Source organism: Crotalus tigris, unplaced genomic scaffold, assembly GCF_016545835.1.
Source record: "Crotalus tigris isolate CLP2741 ecotype Arizona unplaced genomic scaffold, ASM1654583v1 scf7180000017804.1919176, whole genome shotgun sequence".
NCBI classification, from domain to species: Eukaryota; Metazoa; Chordata; class Lepidosauria; order Squamata; family Viperidae; genus Crotalus; species Crotalus tigris.
In genome coordinates this window covers 1,650,001-1,673,019 of record NW_024096647.1, presented here as the reverse complement: position 1 = coordinate 1,673,019, position 23,019 = coordinate 1,650,001, and positions in this window count along the sequence as shown.

Genomic DNA, 23,019 nt, shown 5'->3' with positions numbered 1-23,019 from the left:
TATTTTCATGTGTATTAGACAGTATCTTTATTAAGCTAGTTCAAAGGCTGTACAGACAAATTACATAGGGCTAATAAAAGTATTAACAATATGGATTTTGGGGATGTTTATTGTCTTCAAGCATAGCTGCCTTTCTCACAGCAGCCAAATACTGGCTAATTTATAAAATGGTTTGCTTTAGTGTGATGCAATCCAGTCCTTTGCAGGTGGGAATAATTCAGGGAAGAGAATTCCTTGTGGTTTTTTAATTCAACTTGCAAGCTTTATGACATGGGCCATTATTTCTGTCTCAGGACACGATCCATACCTGTTGCATTTAAGAACAGATCTTGTTCTTATTTCTCTTGGACAAATTTTGCTTTTGGCAAATTTCTGCTAATTAAGTAATCACCGTCATCATGCATTGACTTTAGTGGCTCATTTGCATTCCATGTGTTTAGTCATTGGCCAACGCTTTGGGCAGCTTCCTCAGACTGCTTATCTCAAGTTATATCAGACTTTAGTTTCTGTGATGACTTAACTTCATGTGTTTTTGGTCATATTGAGGAGGAAGTATTAGGACTGAAATCTAACCGGCAGCATTTGGCCATGGGATAGTAGTATTAATAATGCTGTTCATAAGCCTACAATATTTAAAATGATAATTTCTAATTCATCTTTCAAATCTTTATTATTCCCTTTCCATTCTTTTGTGGGCTTTCTAGTAGTTAAAGCATGGCACACACACACACACACACACACACACGGAAGTCTCCAGAATTATCTATCTATCTATCTATCTATCTATCTATCTATCTATCTATCCACTTAACATTGGGCCCAAATGTCCAAATGAGGCTGGCAGTTTTTTCCTAGAGAGGTGAATGCATAAAGCACATGGAAGAAGCTAATTTGGTGAGGGAATGAGGGAATCACTGCACTATCCTTCATGGTGCTGACAATGATTTTCTAATCATCCAGGAAAATATGTCTCAATGTGAAGTGTATCTGACTGTTTAGCTCCACATATATGTTGACAGTTGTTAAGTGAATCTGGATTCCTCACTGACTTTGCTTGTCAGAAGGTTGCAAAAGGTGATCACAGGACCTTGGGACACAGCAATGATCATAAATATAAACCAGTTGACAAGCGCCTGAATTTTAATTACATGATCATGGGGATGCTGCAAAGGTCGTAACTGTGAAAACTTCACATTTTTCAGTGCCGTTATAACTTTGAATAGTCACTAAACGAACTAAGTGTAACATTAAAAAAGAGAATGTGTTACAGATCGTAACTGATAACGACAATTTTGCCTTACCTTTTATTTACTTCTCCATCTTATAAATTCATTTCCCCACATTATAAAAGGATCCTTAACATTTCATCTGATGTATCTGAGGCAAAAATATCTTATCTGTTAACACTAAATAGAATCCACTTACCTAACACTTCCCTCTCTCATGTGCTATGGAACATTGTATAAATGGCATAAACCATCTAAACCAGTGGTTCTCAACCTGTGGTCGGGACCCCATTTGGGGTCAAATGACCATTTCACGGGGGTCGCCAAACCATGCTGTCCGCCATTTTTTCCCTTTTCCCTAGCTGTCCTACTCCCTCTTATTGGTGGCCACACCCACTTGGGGGTCACCACAACATGGGGAACTGTATTATGGGGTCACGGCATTAGAAAGGTTGAGGATCACTGATCTAAACTAAAGCCATCTAATAATATTCATCAATTTTATAGTTAAACATAATTTAAGCAATAAAACAACCATCCAACCTTGAGCTTTTTATTCCTATTTCAAAATAAAGCTGAATAAAGGAAACATCTTCCTGTGTTTTGCTTTGAAGATCTGTGGATTTCTTTCTTTCTTTTTTTTTATTGAAATTTTTTAAAATTTTACAAAAAAAAAAGTTCCCTCCCCCAAACCCTCCCAACCCACCCCAACCCTCCCCCAACCTTCCCAGAGCTGAATACAGGCTTAATTGAAATTTAAAAGAAAAAAATTTAAACACAAATAAACCATATACAAATTTGGTTACAATAATTAAACAAATCATAAAATACTTTAACACCAATACTTAAAAAACAGAAAGAGAAAAAGAAAAGAAACAATAAGAAGGAAAAGAAAAGAAAAGAAATTAGAAAGAGAAAAAAATATCTAAAAAATATCTTAAACTTTAAATATAAATTATTCAAAAGCTAAATAATATTTTTTTATATCATACTTATATTGTATAAAATTTATCCATCTTTTCCATACCAAAAGGTACTTCTCTTGCGATTGATCTTTCAAAAAAGCCGAAATCTTTGCCATTTCCGCTAAATAGGAAACTTTAAAAAACCATTCTTGCAAAGTAGGCAAAGATTCCTTCTTCCAACATTGCCCTACTAACAACCTAGCCGCTGTAATTAAATTTAACATTAATATAGTTTCTTACTGTCACAGTCGGAAACAATACCCAACAAAAACAATTGTGGAGTAAATTTTATCCTTCTTTTAAAAATTCTTTGAATATTCCACCATATCTTAATCCAAAAAGCTTTTATATTTTTGCATAACCACCAAATATGATAATAAGTAGCATCCAAGCAACCACATCTCCAACATTTAGGCTGCAAGTTTGAATACATACGAGACATTTTTTGTGGATCAAGGTGCCATCTGTAAAACATTTTATAAAAGTTTTCCCGTAAGTTTTGGGCTTGTGTAAATTTAACATTCCTCACCCAAATAATCTCCCAAGTATCTAATGGAACCTATTCATTAAAGTTTTGTGCCCATTTAACCATACAATCTTTAACTAGTTCTGCTTCTGAATCCAGTTCCACTAACACCCCATAAATTCTTTTGATATGGGTTCGTCTTTGATCTTTTATTTGTTTTAACAAATTCTCATCCTCTCTAAGCAAACCCACCTTACAATCTATCTTCCACCTTTCCAATAATTGTCTATACTGAAACCATGAAAAAATAATATTTTCTTGTATTAAGTCTTCCATGGATTTTAAGTACCAATTTTTACCATCCCATCTAAGTAATTGTATATAAGAAATACTATCCATCTTAACTCCTCTCCTTATCCCTTCTATCGCATGCTATGGAATAGCCCATAATGGGATTCTTAAATCACTTCTATAATATTTCTTCCAAACCCAAAGTAAGGAAGTTCTTAAAATATGAGACTTAAAAACCCTGTCAACCTTCTTATTAAAAATTAAATAGGCATGCCATCCAAAAAGTAAATCCCATCCCTCTAGGAGGAGTACATCTACGTTTGTTAAGTTAACCCAATCACTAATTAATGTTAACACCACAGCATCATAATACAATTTCAGATTCGGTACCTTGAGTCCACCTCTCTCACGAATATCTTGTATAATTTTAAGTTTTACTCTTGGTTTTTTCCCTGCCCAAATAAATTTGTTGATACCTTTCTGCCATTCATTTAAATTAACCTCATTCTTTAGAATAGGTATCATTTGAAATAAAAAGAGAAACTTTGGCAAAACATTCATTTTAATCGCTGCAATTCTCCCCAATAGGGACAATTGCAGCTTCTTCCAATTTCCCAAATCCTTTTGTATTTTAACCCACAGCCTTTCATAATTATTTTTATACAGTTTTGCATTAGAAGCAGATAAAATAACCCCCAGATATTTTACCTTATTAACAAAAGATCTGTGGATTTCTGTTATTTCCATCAGTCACTATGTTGGACTGTTACTCAAGTGGAAGGTAATTTAAAAACCCAAATCCCTATTACAATATCTTTACAGATGAACTCAATGTCCCACAAGACAGGGAACTAGCTTTGTTAACATAGTTGTTCAGTTTCTTTTGAGTTCTTCATCTCAAATATTGAGAAAGTTGTTGCTTTGTCTAAAGATAGAATCAGGTTTAATTAATGGTTTTATATTTTGGCAAGTGTGACATCAATCACATTGGCTTTTTCCTCACTGCACTACAGTTGTATGTGTAGAATCATAGTTTAATTTATATTTTCTCTGTGTATGATAGAACTTGCGTCAACAGAGTATGTTGCCTATTGTCCCATTTAATCTAAGGTTGCAACTAATTTTGGAATAGATTGAACATCTGCTTCTTTTTTGTTATTTCCAGCTTGAGAAAATTCTCTTGGGTTCCATGTAGGATTGCTATGCTGATTTTAGTTATGTGAAGTGACCAGGTAATATGTATGAGAAAAATGGGAGTTGAGGCAGGTGAGAGAGATTCCTTTAACTTAAAATAGTTTCCTAATTTCTCCGTAGTTCTTGACAGCAGCAACAATTTAGCCTTAACACAACCTTTTCTGTTTGTGAGTTCTGAAGCATATGTGGTTTCGTGGACCAAATGCTCACAGATGAAACCACTTTTTGAAACTCATATGGGTACAGATCTGGTTTAGGAACTGAATCAGATTCAGTTACTTTGATAGATAACTTTTACTAAGAGAGGAATATGTATAATATAATGCTGTTGTAGCTCTCCACCCTTTTTATCTATGGGTGGTTTTTTTTCTTACCATAGTAAGAAATCATAGTATCTGACCATGTTGGATGGTTAGCAGACAGTCTACAATTGCTTTGCTCCTCCTGCTCTGTTGATCATATCACATAATATTGGATATAAATATTTGACATTAGTAAGAGAGCACCTCAAAGTATCAATTTGCTATAAAGTATCTGTATAAAACCAGTAATGTAATCATCTGGTGATTTGAAAAATGGTATCAGTATTCTACAATATGTTCTTTAATTTTATATTTGAATCACAAAAAGCTGTTCATATGTCTAGCACAATGATGGGAGGGATGAAGTACCATAACTGAATCAGAACCACCCTGGAAAGATGAAATGGGTCCTAGGGAGGGATGTCTCCTGGATTTGGAACATAAGTAACCTGTTGGACTAGGTAAGTTTTTGAAGGCGCATGAGTATAGTGTACTCCCTTAGAGTCAATGGAAAAAACATTGAGGATAATCTGAGATCTGAATAATCAGGAGAAAGTATAAACCCATTTAGATCTGCTGAACTACCACAATCATGTTTATTGTATTTTAGATTTTATTGAATATATGTTAATATGGAATAATATCACCTTGCAATCTGTAGGACAAGTATTGTAAAAATATTTCAATATACCGTATATCTAGTAATCTTCTCCAGCTTTCTACATTCCAAGTAAATTCCAGGGATAACCCTCATGAGGCTTTTTAGAGGAGAAAGAATAAGCAGCCCAGGAGGCTTGCAAAATGATGGAATGATGGAGACATTCCGTATATAACAGAAAAACAATAAAAATCTAACGATAACAGCATCTTCTGCCCCCTCGCAATAGGGTTAAAAAATGTCATCTATTAAATCTGAAAGATCATGGATGCTCATGGCTTGTTTCAGTTTTTCTGATCTCTTGCCCTTCTATCCAGATCAGACTCTATAGAGCTGACATTAGAGTGCAATTCATTTATTTATTCATTTTTTACAGCAGCTGTCTAGGTGACTCTGGGCAGTTTACATCATGATAAAACCATATACTCACATGAATAAAAGCATAGATTAAAAACAGAATTGAGAACATGTGAAAACTTACAAATAAAAATAGGAGTTAAAAATTCAAAAAGGCTAAAAAGGTTAACAAGGCTGCAGGAGTGTCGTCAAGCCTCCAACCATCTCCATTACATTACACTCTTAGACTCACTGTCAGTTCTGCCTCATCTTGAACCTTTAAGCAAGATCAAGCCTTGACTCCATTTGTTGAGAAAGGTACAGTATAGTTTATTAAAGGTCAAGTGAAATACAGTAAAGCAGGGGTCTTCAAACTTGGCTTTTTTATGACTTGTGGACTTCAACTCCCAGAATTCCTCAGCCAGGCAGACTGGCTGAGGAATTCTGGGAGTTGAAGTCCACAACCCCTGCAGTAAAGCAAAGCCAGAACTGAAATTCCCATGCCAAAATCCCAAGTATAACTCCCCCCGCCCCTTAGGCACTTCCCATTTCTGGTCCCATCTCCCCATCTTTCAATTAATTTCAAAGGAGATATTTTGAAACGGTCCCTTGGGTTGTAGGTTGGCTTTCAGCTGCATTCTTCTCACAGTAGAGCAACCTTGAAATGCTGTCTCAAAGAGGAACACTTATTCCCAAAATCTTTCACTTCCCTTCCACCCTCTCCCTAGGATCCATGGCAGACTGGTACCAAGTGATGCAGAGTGCAGGTGCAAAGTGGCAGTTCTGACATATTCACATGCCAATGGGCAAAGCCATGTCTTAACATTCTTCTGAAAAACTGGAAGTGGGATAAGATGTTTTGGGGGGAGAACACAGCTAAGAAGTTCACATCTGTTGAAATTCCTTGACCGATGGGAATCACAGCAGGCCCTCCATGTTTGACCAGCTGGGATGAGTCAATGTAATTGGAATGAAACAGTTCCTCAGGTATCATCCTTTAAGGTGAAATACTATGTACAATTGAGGGCAATAGAAGAAGGGGACGACAGAGAATGAGATGGCTGGATGGAGTCACTGAAGCAGTAGGTGTGAACTTAAATGGACTCCAGAAAATGGTAGAGGACAGGAAGACCTGGAGGAACGTTGTCCATGGGGTCGCGATGGGTCGGACACAACTTCGCAATTAACAACAACAACAACTATGTACATCAAGGTCACATCTCTGATGTAGATTTATAGGGTAGACTGGTGGGGAGGGCTATTAAAAATGAATTCTATTAATAAGATGATGTCCTCAAGCAGAATTCAGTTAAGCTTTTATATACTTCATATTATATCTGAGCAAATATAGTTGGAACAGCCATTCAGCTTTTATCACTCAGAAAATAATGGCAGTAGTTTATGTGTGGTCTGAGTATTAAAGTGAACAATAGTTTTAATAAACCGGGGAGTGGGAGATGGCATCTGTAGGACAAAAAGCTTCTATAAGTGGGAATACTATTTTAATTAAAGCAATGTTTAGAACTCTTTTTGTTTTAAGGAAAAACCTCACCGTTTGTACAAAGACAATACAAAACAGATTGGAGTACGCAGAGATAAAGTAAATGGCGTAGGAGAGTCATCTGTAGTGCGCAGGTTCCACTTGATAGCAATTCAGTTTGCTTACTGTTATATCTGTAATCTAGATATACCATCCTGACGGGCATCTCCCTCCTTGATAGTGAAGCCAACGTGCCTCAGCCTTAGCACAGAATGATAACATTTCACTTTTCTGTCAGGGAATTTTCTAGGATGTGTTGCCACATAACTGCATTATGTTTCATTACAAGCCACTCTACTATATAAATTCGACTTGATCAGCTGCATTGGAGAAAAATCCCCTCTATGGCAGGGGTGTCAAACTCGCAACGTCACGTGACACGTCACGTGACTTTTTCTCCATTGCCGGCAATGGGGTGGGCGTGGCTTTGGCATGATGAAAACGGCCTGCACACCGGCAGTTTGACACCCCTGCTTCTGATTCCAAGGGACAGAGAACACTTGGTTTTGTTATGCATTTTAACTATAGCATTTTGAAAACAATGTGCCCCTTAATAACTGAAAAAGGATCTGGAGGCATTTTAAAAACAGATAAACATATCAGTCCTTCAGATGTTCCAAGTCTTTTTGTCTCCTTTGCTGCAAGAGACCTAAGTGGCTATTTCTCTTGAAAAAATGGTTAAGAGTTTCTTTAGACTCCTTTCCTTCCAAGGCACAATCTAAAGCACTGAGGCTTGAGCTCCCCGGATGTCTTAAATTACAATACAGTATATTCTATCTGCCTATCAAGCTTAGGCCCTAACCTGTTTTGGCTCCAAACACCTGGGTGACTATCAGATGACAACAAAGATGCTATGACATGTTGCTGCCATTTAACAATCCTCTTAATTTTTACAGTCTGGATGTTGTTGTTTGTTAGTTGAGAAGTCGTGTTCGACCCATCGTGACCCCATGGACAATGTCCCCTTCTTCTATTGCCCTCAATCTTTCCCAACATTAGGCTCTTCTCCAGTGAGTCCTTCCTTCTCATTAGGTGGCCAAAGTATTTGATCTGGCCTTCTAAAGAGCAGTCGGGGTTGATCTCCTCTAGGATTGACTAGTTTGATCACCTTGCAGTCCAGGGGACTTGCAGGAATCTTCTCCAGCACCATAGTTCAAAGGCCTTAATTCTTTGGCATCATTCAAAGGCCTTAATTCTTATGGTTCAACTTTCACAGCCATACATTGCAACTGGAAAGACCATAGCCTTGACTGTACGTACTTTTGCTGGCAGAAAGGCAGGGCTAGATGAATCAAAAGCTGGAATTAAGATAAGAGGTCCCCAACCTTTGGGGCACCAGGGACCGGTTCTGTGGAGAGAGATTTTTCTGCTGACCGGAGAGTGCGTGGTTTTGTGTGCTGCCTGCATCTAGTGGATGGGGCTTTGCTTGTTTATGTGGACCGGTTGCTAGCATGCCGTGGCCTGGTACTGGTCCACGGATCGGGGGTTGGGGACCCCCGGTCTAGATCATCTAAAGCAAGCTTTGTCTTTCTTAGAAATGAAACATGATATGTTGTGTCTTTGTTTCACTTTTGTGAAGAAAACTGGCTTTGGACATTATAGATACTGTGGTGGGATGCAATTTATCATGCTGTTTTTATTAAATCTGGTTTTCTTTTCAGATACCGAATATTTGTTTGACTGTTCTTAGTTTCTCTTAGATTGAAAGGGATCAGAAAAATGAAAGATGGCGGCTAAAACTGCACGGTTAAAGCCCTACCCCTTTAGACAGAATGCATATAAAACAGGAAGGTTTCCATCGTATGGTATGGGCACCCTCTAAGCTTTTTGACACCCTGCTTAGGGATTATTCCAGCTCATTAGGATTATTGTTGTAGGAGGGAAAAATAGGAAGAAAGAGCACCTGAATGAAATTAGGGTATCAATCAATCAATCAATCAACCAATCTCTGTCTCTCTGCCTTTGTCTTTCTCTTTCTCTTTCTCTGTGTATGTGTTTGTATATATACTCCTTTCCTTTCCTTTCCTTTCCTTTCCTTTCCTTTCCTTTCCTTTCCTTTCCTTTCCTTTCCATCCCCATCCCCATCCCCATCCCCATCCCCAGCCCCATCCCCAGCCCCAGCCCCAGCCCCATCCCTTCCTTCATAAGAAAGACAGTTGCAGAATGTCTTCAAAATGCTCAAGGAGTTTGGTAAGTGAACTTGGTGGCAGTGCCAAGTGTCCTATTTCATTTACATCTAACGTTCATGACCTGTCAGGGTAATTTCTTAGGTGATTCCAGCTTGCTGATGCCTTTTCTACTTATCTAGATTGTTTCCAGGGAAACCCTGCTTTTTGATTGTTTCATTCACGACCCTGTTTCTAGAAATCTAATATAGCAATATATTTCTTGACCTGGAGCCAAGGATGCCATTATAGAATCTGATTGATGTGTGCGCACACGTGTTGAATTTAGCAAGGGCCAAGCATATTTCCTTGATCAATTTGTTGCATTTTATGTTTCATAGTAACTTTACTTTACAGGGCTAACAAGGTTTGGACGATAAACCATCACATTTCACTACCTTGCTGCTATTTATAGTGGCTACGTAAATATATAGAAGTGTGGAAAGCAATTGACATTTCAACCAATGCTGCGGAGACAGGAGAACAGGTTATTGTCATTTCTACAAAATAACAAAAAGGCTTCATATTCTCAAGAGAGGAAGCCAAAGGCCACTGGAGTAACAAAAAAATGAACAGCAGAAGCAAAACTTCAAAAACTGAAGGCAAGATCAGATCATTGCAGTTGTATTGATTTTTAAAACTGGAATAATTCCTAGAATTAACTAAAAAGGTTGGTCTCCAAAACATAGCATGGACATTCAAAGTTACTAACTGGAAGTATCTGAGCCTAAATAAATTTAATGTCATATTTTAGTGCCTAAAAAGGAATACTATTATAAGAAGATTATAGGAGATAGCAAGCAGAGGTCTAACAGGAAAAAAAAATCAGATTCTGGCTGTAATTGCCATTGGCTTCTATACAGAGCCAATTTTGTATTGTGGTTATGGCATCGTGCCAGAAATTGGGAAATCATACATTCTAATTCAGTCCTTCCTTGGGCACGAAGCCACCTAGATAATCTTGGGAGAGCCTATATCTTGTATTATTATAAAATAATATATGTAAAAAGAGATCAAACAAAGAATGACAGTCTCAATCCAATTCTCCTTCAACCTGCATTTAAGAGAACATTTACATGTTCTACCCATCCAAATTTCAAGAACAAGCATTGGATACACTGCCAACAGACAGGAAAAATATAAGAAGCCACTATATTTAATTAAAAGAGACAAATTATTTAATGCCTTATAGTGGTTAACACTTCTTTGGGGAAAATATTATTAGTCTGAGCACCTAAACAGTAAAAGCACTGTCCTAGCAAATGTTCTGTAGGGTGGCAGCTTTTTCCATCATTAGTGACATAAAATTTCAGCCAGTGAAGCCACCAATCACTATGTGGAAGTCAGCATAGCATATTTCTGTTTCTGATATTATGGGATAAGAATGATAATATGAATAACAAGATTTAGGAGAACAGAATTTCTTCCTTGATTGTGGAACAACAGAAAACCATGACTGTGTATCTGCTTTGATGTCTGTGATGTATTGGCATTCTTGGCCATTAATCAGAAATGTCTTGGAAGTGAAAACTGAGATGCTTAGTGTCACCTTCTAGGTGATTTTCTTTAGCTAAAATATATGTGAAATTTCCTAGCGGCGAGAGCAATCACCTAATGGAATAGCTTGCCTTCAGAAATTGTGGATGCTCCATCACTAGAGGCTTTCAGAAAGAGAGTGGACAACCATTTGTCTGAAATGGTATAGAGCAGGGGTAGGCAATCTTGGTTCTTTTATGAGTTGTGGACTTCAACTCCCAGAATTCCTGAGCCTGCCATGCTGAGGGGAAAGGGAGAGGTTTCCAAGCTGAGCCATGCTGGCTCAGGAATTCTGGGAGTTGAAGTCCACGAGTCATAAAAGAGCCAAGGTTTCCTACCCCTGGTATAGAGTCTTCTGCTCGAGCACTGGATTGGACTAGAAGACCTTCCAACTTTATTATTCATAGCACAGATCAGAATCAAAGCACATGATAAGTGGAAGCTGAATCATTACTTTCCAGCCAGCTCCTTGAATTGATGGCAACTCATCAAAGCCATTGCCGCCAATAATCTTCATTTGCCTGTGAATTGGATTTGCACATAGAAGAAAGAGTTCAACTTATGTTCTGTTCTGAATTAGGACTTTAGTTTTGCTTAAAGACTACATTGGACCAGTGCTTTTTTTTGTCATAGAACACACCGGAACAGAGTTCTGGCACCTTTTTTCGACGGATTTTCCAAGTTTTAAAAGTAACTTTTGAAAATTTGATGTTTGGTCCATGTGGACTTGAATCGCCCTGTCGAGTGAAGCAGGTTGGCAGCAAAATAATTAAAACAGTGCATGAGGGCTGCTTGTGTGTTGGTGTGTGGTTGCACACTGAGTGCTTACTGTGGGCAGCAGTATGTTTCGTTACACAACTGACGTGTGTGGGTGTTTGTACAGTGATTGACTACATGTGAAAGGTAAATAAAAGATTAATAAGATGTGAGTTCCAGCACCCTTTTTTCTTAAAAAAAAAAAAAAGCACTGCATTGGACAATAGTAAAATGATGTCTCCTTCAAGTCAAACTTGTATCTTTGTGAGTTCATGAGCAAATTCACATAGATATTTAAGGAGATCTTTGGAAGTGCTTTACTGTTACCTTTTCCTGGAATAGTCTTTTGACTCCCAATACATGTACAGCCTTGCTGTCACGTGGATTTCTCCTTTTTAGTCATTAACTTGACAGTTCTTCTTACTTTCAAAATCCAGTCAAGATTAGCCAGCTGCTTCCACCTGCTGGGCCCTTAGGGAACTGAACTGCCTGATGCTTATTTCATATATTTGATTCTGAGACAGAGGGACCTGCTTTCTGTCTTCCAGTTTGTTTTGACCCATTATTAAAAAGATATTGTAATATAAATTTGATCTTATCAAAACTTGTGTAAAGAGAAATCAGTATTTTTAAAGCCATTGCCTGTAATCTCTTCTGTCAACTGCTTTCCAGATGTGATGGACATCATTTCTTAAAAGTTCTAGCCACGCTTTTAATTTTGAAAGTTTTTTAAGCTGCGGAAAGCTGGTTTAAAGGTTTTATCATATATATTCTTTTCAACTTTCAAACTTTTACAGTACCCAATATTTTTAGACAAATTAATGTTTTAAGGACTGTGTACTTTTCTTACAGGAAAACTAGCAAGTAAAGTTTGATTAAAGCATTTTAAGAAGCATCATTCTGGAAGAATAACTGCAAAAATGTACCACAATAAGAGCAACATTTTCTTTAGGAGAAGGTTTGGTAAATTATATGATTAAAAAGAAAAAAAGAGGGAGAAACTGAAAACTAAAATAGGATCTATTTGAGAATAAAAGCCATTCAACTAGATTAATCTGAAATTGGCCATACTTGATAGTTTTTCTCTTGTGTCTGAACAAATGCAGAGGTTTTTTTTTTTAAAAAAATCCTTGTTTTGATCTTGTGGGCTACTAAACTGTTATTTGTATATCAAGGAAGTTCAAACAGGTACTGATTGTAGGAACTGCTGATAATATAATTTTGGGGGGCATAAGTATTTTCCCTTCTAAAATCCTTTGCATTCCTACATGAAAAAAATGAACGTGGTCATGTGACCTATTTTATAGCCCTTTAGTAGAACTGATGCCAATGGAAAGTTTTTGCTTTAAGAGCATCCTTTATTTCAGCTTTTTCCAACTGGGCATGTTTTATATTTTTATATTTTATATTTTTTATATTTCTTCAGCTGCAAGAAAGTGATATGAATATAAATTGGATTACTGGACAATTCTAGGTCAGAAAAAACTACTTTAGTTGTGCAACTACGTAGAGGTGGGGGCCAGGTAGAGGTCGTGTGCAGCAAACTGCCCTTCCAACACCTGTGTGCCTCTTCTCTCTACATTATCTCATCCCTACACATCACCATGGCAATGTGGAAAAGTACCCCAGGCTGGTACAATGACCTCACCTGCCTGATATCAGCTAGCTTACCCAACAGGATGTTACAGCCAACTGCTCTCTGTTTTGGGCTCTGGCTTCTATATTCTTAAGGATTGGTAAGGAGTTTAACCAATGAAATGCTATTGCCATGTTAAACTTTTGCTGCTTGTAAAACTGTATAAAAGAATAAATGCTGTGAAGATGGGCAGCCATATTTGCACCCTGCAATGACTGAGCACTGATTACTACACAACTATGGTTGTTTTGGGACAAACAGATCACTTGATGTCTTCTATTACACATTCAAATATAATGTGTAAGATTTAAGTATGGTAGTAAAAAGTTAGCTATATGTTTTGACCTGATTTGGCACTTTTTATCCACTTGCTGAGTTCTTCCTGAGGATCTGGCATAGGCAAATGTTGCCATTTGATGGTGTTAAATGTATCATTATAGGATGTACATTGTTCTAAATAAAGCTACTTTTTGAAATTGACTGATAATGATTTTTGTCAATGCCAATGGTGTTCAGGTAGTGCTCCAGTTGTTTTGGAACTGCATCAAAGGCAGCTATTACTACTGGTACTATTTCCTTTCTTTTGTCACAGTTGTTCTATCTGCAGGTCTTGTGATTTTCTCCTGTTCTTTCTCTTCTCTTCGACTATCTTCAGGTACTGCCATGTCCACTGTCCACACATTTATGTCATTCTTATTGACAATTGTTAAGCCTGGGGTGTTATGAGGCAGGTACTTATCTGAATTCTAGAGTCCCGGAGCACTTTGGTGGCTTCATTTTGTATTATTTTATTTATTTTATGGTCCCACCAGTTCCTGCTGGAAGGAAATGTATTTCTTGCAGATATTGCCATGCACCATTGTTGCTAATTTGTCATCCTGCTGTTGTAGTCAATCTATGCGATCTTTTTCAATAGCCAAGCAGGTGATCCACTGTTTCTTCAGCTTCTTTGCAGAGGCAGCATTTATTATCTGATCTGTTTTCTCAATTCTGGCTCTGTTTGCATTCATTCTTAAGACTTGGACTTGTGCAGTTAAAATTAGCTCCTCTGTCTCTTTCTTCAATTTTCATCCTCTTAGCCCTTGCCAGGTTTTGTATTTATCTATTTCGTCTGCTATTTTTTGTTAACGTATTGACCATGTAATACTTTGCCTTGCCATGTGTCATTTCTGTTCTTCATTGCATCTTTCTTGTAGGCCATTTTGGTCTCAGTAAGCTTTCATAGTATACTAGCTTCAGTGTATTTTCTTCACTGTCCTTCAGATATTTTTATATTGCCCCTTTTTCTTCTTCAACTAGTTGGTGTACTTGTAATATTCTACATCCACCTATCTCCTTGGTAAGTAAAATCTGTCAGCATCACTGTATGGATGAAAGGCATGATTCATTTTCATTATTTTTCTGATCTTCCTGTCCAGGGCTTTTTGTTCTGCCTAAGTCCAGTTCACTATTCCAGCAGGATATCTAATGACTGGAATTGCCCAGGTGTTAATTGTCTTGATGGGTTTTGACATTAAAATCTTTACTGTCATGATGTATTCATGTCTAATCATCTTCTTGACTTCAGTGTGCTTGATGTTTTCAGCTTGAGGGATACTTAGCTCTTCGTAGTGATTGTCTTCATTCAGACTCTTGATGTCATTTCCATGAGGCTTCTTGATTCCTTCAGTTTTCACTATTTTCCATTGTTGATGTTAAATATGATACATTTGTCCAGTCCAAACTCCATTATAATATCTTGCCTACATATTTGGAAAGCGTTGAGCTGTGATTCCATTTCACAGGGTGTTTTCCATACAGCTTCAGATCATTCACTTAAAGGAGATAGGATAGTCTGCCAGTTGTTTTCGATGCTTTCTATTCATGGTCTGACTTGCTCAGTATTGTTGACAAAGGAATCAGTGCAATAACAAACAGTAGAGGTGATAGTGTTAATTAACTTAAGATAATTTGGAAAAAAGAAACAGGCCAGCATACTCTACAACTCTGAAACTCTTTATTTTAGCAATTCCATATGGGAAACAAAAGGAAGATGGCTAAAACCTCATGAAATGTATCTGTTTTGCAAGATTTGAGGCAATTATTTTTGGCATCTAAAATAATCCTTGTAAAGACTGCTCCAATAAATTACAAATTTGTATCTTATTTTGGAGTTTTCAATTTCCTTTTCATTGTGAGGATTGGGAGGCTATCATTGAATAAGCCGCATTGAATTAATCCAGAATGATTTAGTGAATTTACAATAATATTTCACCCATGATGATGATGATGATGATGCTATCCATTCAGCGATGTCCAGTTCTTGGTGATTCTATGGGTTGGGTCTCTCCACATCTTCCAATCTTGCAATAATTCTTTGAGTTTTTCTGTGCTCTGGCTGGTGTCATCTTTGATGGAGCCAGCCACCATATTTTTTGATGGCCTGGTTTCTTTTACTGCTAACTCTTCCACACATAATTGTTTTCTTCAGTGAATTCCCCCACATGACATGCCAAAATAAACGAGACTCCACCTCTACTATTAAAGTATAAAACGTGTGGTTAAATATTACAAGGGGAAAGCTGGAAATGGCAGAACAGACATAAGTCTGTTCTGATAAAGAACTCTTGAATGTCCCACCCTGTCTGGAAACACATTTGAAAACTACAGAGCAGATCTGACTTTCTACCATTAAGATAGAGAAGATAGATAATAGATAAAAAGAAGCTTCATAGTATTTTTCTTCTGAAATGTCTCTTGTAAGAAAAAAAGCAGAAAAATTGTTTTCTGTTAGGGACCATGTCAAAATCAAATTTACACGGTTTGAAAGCAAAAAGCCCCATTTCCAACAACGCAGGGCTCACCCTTTGAATGAGAGTTTTAATGTTGCTGATAAAATTCAAGTGTAAATTTGTCTACAAGTTCAGCATTATTTTAGCTGGATGAGAAAGAGACGTCACAAGAAAATTAACTTTTATTAGGCTGCCCCCACCAATAAATTGTTTTTTAGTCATTTTCTGTCAAAGCAGAGAAATCAATAGCGGCACACTGAAAGAGCCCAGATTGGTTTGAAGCTTCTCCAGTATCCAAGCAGTCAACTATGATGTATTTAATTCATGCAGCACTTATTACTTTCAAGATTTGCTTGTCAACAGGAAAAAATACGGAGGTAAAATGCAATCAAGCAGGACTGAATAGAACAGACAAATCTTTCAGCATGTTTATTCCCTATGGTTTAGATTACCTTTCCTTTGTCCTTGTTCTTGTACTTTTCCACCAGTTACATTAGTAAAATAGGATCAACACATAAAATACAGCTGCTTTTTATGTGATCATATTAGGTTTCCAAAATGGGAATACTGTACTTGATTTGAGAACAGAATTTTAACACAGAGCTGTGTCACATTCTCTTTTTCCCACCTCAGTAAAACTGCTCCCTTAACCTCTGCGATTGCTCCTGAATATGATAGAAGAGCACAAACTTTTTCCATTTAAATAGAAAATTATGGCTCTTGACTGAACATCAGGTGGCAGATTATCTAGGACCTTTGCACACATTCATCTAATGAACCAACTGCTCAATTTCCTGCATGGGGAGGAAGCTCATGCTTACAGCTTAAGTCTCTGGAATATTGCAGTCTACAGTATGTATTGGTCCACAGTGAGATGGTGCAACCAGTATGAGTATACCTTGATAGGCCCATACGACATCATTACTACCTGAGCTGTGATGATTGGCTCAGGATAACTACAGGATAACTATCCTGTAGGTGTTTTTCAAAGTACAGCATCTGATAATTATTTTTAAAATCCTTCATGGCTTAGAGATTAGTTATTTGCAAGATTGCTTCTCTTCTATTGTCTCTGCCCATCTGATAAGATCCAGCGGGATCAGCATGCTCTGAAGAAATATAATCTTATGGATTCCAGAGGTCTGTCCTTTTTGTTACTTGCCCATACGGAGACAGCAAGTGATATAAGATAAAAGAGTGTTGCATTCTTTCCCTTTTCTTATTCAACCTGTATGCCAAAATAATCATTAGGAAGCTAGATCTTGAAGAATCAAAAATTGGGGTAAAGATTTGTGAAAGAAACATCAACAATCTTCAATATGCTGACGATACAACTCTCCTTTCAGAAACCGAAGAAGGCCTGGAACATCTGACCAAGAAAATCAAAGAAGGTGAGAATTTTGATCTCCTTCTAAACATCAAAAAGACCAAGCCCATGACCACCGCAAGGAAGGGAAACACCAAAATAGAAACTGACGGTGAAGAGATAGAATGGGTGGAAAAATTCACTTTCCTAGGATTGCAGATAGCTCAAAGCAAGGAATGCAGCACAGAAATAAAACGTTGGATCGCACTGGGTCATATAGCAAGGATGTACATGAGCCAAATATTAAAAGCAAGGATATCAGCCTGGCAACTATATGTAGGTTAGTTTGCTCTATTGTGTTCCCCATAGTTACCTATGGTTGTAAAAGTTGGACCTTAAAAAAGCAAGATGGGGAAAAATTGACTCGTTTGAGCTCTGGTGCTGGAGGAGGCTCCCGTACATTCTTGGGACAGCAAGGCAAGTACTAGAGTACATAGTGCCAGATAAGTCACTAGAAGGCACAAATCACCAAACATAGTTTCACTTATTTTAGCCATGTGATGGCAGGAATTCACTGGAGAAAGCAATTATGTTTGGAAGAGTTAGTGGTAAAAGGAAGCCAGGCTGCTAGATGCCATCAAAGCTGACACCAACCAGAGCATAGAACAGTGATGGTGAACCTTTTAAAGACCGAGTGCCCCGCCCCAGCTCCACCCCCCTGTCCCACCCTCCACTCTGCTCCCCATCCTCCGCCCCGCCTGCCCACAGGACCACTCACCACCTCCAGGGCCCGCTGCAGATCGCCCAGACAGCCCAGCAGTGCTATGGCAGCCACACCTCTGCCCATGCCCTGCAGCATCAACTGCATGATGGGGTGTGAGGACAGAGTCTTGTCTACACTGCCTGGCTGCCATGTCCTTGGCTGCGCTGCTCGGTGTGGGCCACGCTCGAGGGCGACTCTTTTTCAGGGGGGCTGCTGGAGAGGAGGGGGTCATGGAGGGAGGCAAGGCTGGGGCAATGGCACGTGTGCCCACAGAGAGGGCTCCTCCAAGTGCCGCCTCTGGCACCCATGCCATAGGTTCACCACCACTGGCACAGAACAATTCAAAGAAGTAATGCAAAATCAGAAGTCATGGGAAACCTGGCCCAAAGAATTGCCAGGAGTTGGACATGACTGAATTGATTCGTCATTGTTATCGTCATCACAATCATCTATAAGTAGACATGATTGAATGGATATCAATATCATCATCCTCATCCATCACCATCATCATCATCCATCCATCATCATCATCATCATGATGTGTTCATTTCCTTAGTCACATTGCTAAAGAGCTTATCACAAATGCAGGTTTTGTCCATGTTCCTTCTCTGTTCTGTCAAGACAGTTGTGGGTATAGAGATAGCATACTATATTTCTTAGACCCACCTGAATCAATACCCCAGTTGGTCTCACATATACCAATTAATTGTCTTAATAGGAAGAGGGAGATAGCAAAGAGGAAGGGAAGAGTTTTCTATCCACGATGAAAATTTTTCTTTCAGTTTGGTTGAACTTATAACATTAATTCAACTCATATACGGTATAACTTTCTGACATCAATGAGTTTATTAAATATATGGTCTGCAAGCCCTTGCTGGGACATTTCTACAGATGCATGGGCCATTTCACCAGAGAAAATACATTTAGTATGTCAGTAGTGAACAGGCACCAGATGCTGAGAAACAAGCAGCCAGTTTTGTTCCCAGTAGCGCCTGCAATTGTTTTGCTCTCAGCTGCATAATTTTCATGGAAAGGGTTGTGCTGTTGTTGCTTTGGTTTGGCAGAATATTAATCTGCTGATGATTTCAAAAGGCGAACTTTAAAATGTATTGTTATACTTCCCACCCTTGCCCACTTTTCTTTTGAACAAAAGGAAAATGTGATGATTGATGCATATTCACTGAGAAGCATATATCTTTCCCTGGAGTACTCAGAAACAAGCATTAAGCTGTGGGAATGAAATGAAGCGGAAATGAAAGAGTGCAGCATTTAGTCACATTCTAAAGAATACAAAAAATAAAATAAAAAGGAGGGGCAGAAAAAAATAATTGAATATATCTGAATGGTTAAAAAGGATAGCAAAGCAGGGAAAAATCTGACATTTAAACCCAAATTCTTAGCTGCTGCCCATGGCAACTTCAGTGATGAATTGAAGAAAGAAACCCTCTTTGACTGCTTTCTAGATAACTTCCACCCTGACAATCCTGGCAGATCCCCAGTCCTTTGAGGATGTTGCAGGACCTCTATAAAGCCCCCCAAAAATAACAGAATGCTGATTTCTGGTGGGAGAGCAATGCTTGGGAGCTGTTGTCTGGTCACACTTCCACACATCTCAGTAGGTTGAGCATCAGGGCAGGTTTCCCATTGTGAAATTCAGGAATTTCTAAGCATTGACTAGCAACACTATCACTACAGTGTTTTTTTACACTGACTTCAGTATTAAATAACATTTATGTAGAGGAAACCGTCTGCAGTCATTCAGCCTAGCTCAGCATGTGGCATTCACGCTTTCTAAATCTAAACAGGGTTCCCATCTGTCCTAGTTTGCAACAGTTTCAATCGAAGGAATGTGATGCAGAGAAAGGATGTGCAAGTCTATACCTCTATTTGCAGTGCTGTGCCAAATAGGCGTTTCAATTTCAATTTTATCAGTATGCGTATAAAGCAGCTTCCAAGCACTGGCCCTTGTAGTTCATTAAGCCCACTTAGGACAAAGGCAAAGGACAGCACTGCCCTGAACTCCTCCATTTGGCAGTTCTCAAAACTTTTCTGACCTTCAAATTTTAGTACAGGTAGTTCTCGACTTAGGAGCACAATTGAGTCCTACCCAATTTTACAGATATTTTTTTTTTTGTTGCCAGTTGTTAAGTTGCACGCGGTTACGAAGTTGAAGTTTCCCTATTGACTTTGCTTGTTGGAAGCCAGGTTGCAAATAGCAAGCATGTGATCTTGGGCTATTTCAATGGTTGTAAAAAACATGCGGATGGCCAAGTGCCCGAATTTTGACCATGTGACCGTGGGGATGCTCAATGGTTGTATGTGTGAGGACCAATTGTATATTTTTTCAATGCCATTGTAACTTTGAGCGGTCACTACCTTGGGGTACCATTGTTTTCTGTCAGGCAGCTTTTTGAAATCAATGAAAACTGTTGATGAAAGACTGCTCTCAAGTCATTAAATCCAAAGCTTGCCCACGTTAGCATTAACATTTCTTTTCTTTCTGATCCATTGCATTATGATTACAGTTCCTTATGTCTTTTGTTCAGAGGCTCATTAGAAATATTTCTTACAGAAAGTAATGTCTAAATGATGTATATAACAATTTTCTAGATTAGAACATTGACTCCTAATACTGTAGAGCCAAACCTTTTGCTGTTGGCTAAAATCAATGGAGGATTTTTCAGGTAAGAAAAGTTTTGAATGGTGGTGAATGTTATTTGCTTACATTTGGTCCTTTGCAATACACAATCACACTGTTATAATGGGATCAAAAATTCCTTTTTGGAAACATCTGCTCACAACTAAGTATAGGTAGTCCTTGACTTACAAGAGTTTGTTTAGTGACTGTTTAAAGTTGCGACGATACTGAAAAAAGTGATTTATAACTATTTTTCACATTATGATCATTGCAGCATCCCCATGGTCAATTGATTTACATCTACATACATGAACCGTGATGGCACAGTGGTTAGAATGCAGTACTTGCAGGCTACTTCTACAGTAGTGGCCAAAATTGTGGAAACCTTTTGGGAAAAGTGTACAGTAGAAATGCTACCTTTGGTTAGGTTTCCACCAATTTTTCTTCTAATTTCTGTATAACTGTAACCTTGTTCACTTAATAATACTATTTTACATTGATTTCTGGGCAACCAGTCAACTCTTTGCACCACTACTTTAATTTTATTATGTTTTACAAGCTCACTAAATGAAAGAACACAAAAAAACCCAACCAACTTGATAGCGATCACATAACACAATGACAAATGTCCTCCTCTCAGCTTCAATACATGACATCAATAACTGAATCCTGCAGTGATCTGATTGGCTCATTGCCAAAACAAGATGACACCTATTGGCTCTCAAAACACTCACCCTCATTGGCTACAATCAGAGGAAGGAAAGCTACCTGATATCAACCTAAGCAAGTTGTGCTTCCTTTTTCTGGTTATTTGGCTATAACTTTTCATAGAATACAGCACAGATAATTGAACAAACTTTGTTGCATTACATTCTTGATTAAATTATCTTTCCACTGATATATAATTTAATGGTACTACTCCCCCCAAAAAGTGGTGTGTTATTAGCCATCCAACCTCAAAAATACACTTTTCCCAAAAGGTTTCCACAATTTTGGCCACTACTGTACTGACTGCCAGCTTCCAGCAGTTCGGCAGTTCGGTTGTGACTGGCTCAGATTGACTCAGCCTTTCATCCTTTTGAGGGTGGTAAAATGAGGACCCAGATTGTTGGGTGCAATATGCTGACTCTGTAAACCACTTAGAGAGGGCTATAAAGCACTGTGAAGCAGTATATAAGTCTAAGTGCTATTGCTACGGCTATCTGGAGGTTTGACAACTGGTTCATACTTATGAAGGTTGCAGCACCCTGGGGTCATGTGATCACCTTTTGCGACCATCTGACAAGAAAAGTCTATGAGGAAGCCAGATTCACTTAACAACCGCATTATTAATTTAACAACTAGAGCCATGGTGGCGAACCTATGACACGGGTGCCAGAGGCAGCACTCAGAGCCCTCTCTGTGGGCACGCGCGCCGTCGCCCCAGTCCTAGGCCTTCAGCTGGGTTTTATAAAACCTTGTCGCTTTAGGCCTCCGCCGCCGTGTGCAAAAAAAAAAAGGTTCAATCAATCAGTCAATTTCAACTTCTCGGGGGAAAAAAAAGATCTCGCCAAGTTGGAATTGATTGATTGAACTTTTTAGTCCCACCCAGTCTGCTGTTACCACTGCAGCCATGACCACTCAATGGGCCACATCCACCCAATGGGCCACACCCACCTAATGAGCCACACCCACCTAGCACCCGACGATGCATAAGTGGGTTTTGGGTTGCAGTTTGGGCACTCGGTTTCTAAAAGGTTCGCCATCACTGAACTAGAGTGATTCAATTAATAAATGTGGCAAGAAAATGGGACAAACTCACTCAACAAATTTCTCATTTAACAACATCAAGTTTGGGCTCAATTGTGGCTATAAGTTGAGAACCACCTGTACCCCAACACTCCTTGTCCTAGGAAAGCTGTGCCAAGGCTTCGATACATCATTAATTAATCACAATGAGAGCCCTGCTTTAGCCACAGCAGGCAATTGAAGCAGAGAGAATAATGTCCCTGGCAGATAATTCTGCCATGGAAAGCCTTGTCTTTTCCACCCATATTTTCCTTTTTTCCCCCTTTGAATTCTAGATATTAGAATCGTGCAGTGCTTGGAAATCAATATCCAAGATGTGCTTTGGAGCATGAAAAAGTGAAGTGTTGTGTCTGATGGTAACACCTTAGACTCTCTGAATCTTTTCCTAAGAAACTGCATGGCTGTCTTAAGGAGTTGCCGACAACTGCTGTGTTTGTTCTTTCATATGCCCCAAAACATCATTTGAAGTTGAAATGTTGCACAGCCCTACCATATGGGCAAAGTGCGTTAACTAACTGTTTTTAAATGTTCCAATTATATCATTGACTGAGTGGTGTTACTTTAATTCTGTGCACAGGTGGGTGTATAAGGCTCAGACTAACCTATGGGGGCTTAACTGATGGGAATAGTTGTAGCCAGACTCAGCCCGAGAGGGAGGAGTCAAAGGCATCAACAGTCATGA